This window comes from Psammomys obesus, unplaced genomic scaffold, assembly GCF_907164565.1.
Source record: "Psammomys obesus unplaced genomic scaffold, mPsaObe1.curated_primary_1811, whole genome shotgun sequence".
NCBI classification, from domain to species: domain Eukaryota; kingdom Metazoa; phylum Chordata; class Mammalia; order Rodentia; family Muridae; genus Psammomys; species Psammomys obesus.
The window spans coordinates 3,217,941-3,218,557 of record NW_026594418.1 but is presented as its reverse complement, the minus strand read 5'-3'; positions in this window follow the sequence as shown (position 1 = coordinate 3,218,557).

Sequence of the window (617 nt, the reverse complement as noted above, 5' to 3'; positions counted from 1 at the left end):
TTCTTCTTCTTCTTCTTCTTCTTCTTCTTCTTCTTCTTCTTCTTCTTCTTCTTCTTCTTTTTCTTCTTCTTTTTTTAAATGGGAGAGTTTTGATGACATCTTCTATTTCCATAGGGGATATAGGACTGTTTAATTTATTCACCAGAATGGGTGTGGAAACAGGATCCAAAATATTGCTGCATACAAGAAACACACCTCTGCAACAAAGATAAACACTACCTCAGTGTAAAGGGCTGGAAAAGTTTTTCAAGCAAATGGATCCAGAAAACAAGCTGGGGTAGCTATCCTAATATCTAATAAAATAGACTTTCAACCAAAACTAATCAAAAATGATGGAGAGGGGCACTATATTCTCATCAAAGGAAAAATACACCAAGAGGGCATAAAAATTCTGAATATCTATGACCCAATACAAGAATGTCTACATTTGTAAATAAAACATTATTAAAGCTTAAATCATACATCAATCCCAACACCTGAATAGTAGGACACTTCAACACCCCACTCTCACCAAGGGACAGATCATCTAGACAGAAGCCAAATAAGAAAATAAAGGCACTTACAAAGGCCCTAATTCAAATGGACTAAATTGATGTCTACGGAACTTTTCACACAAA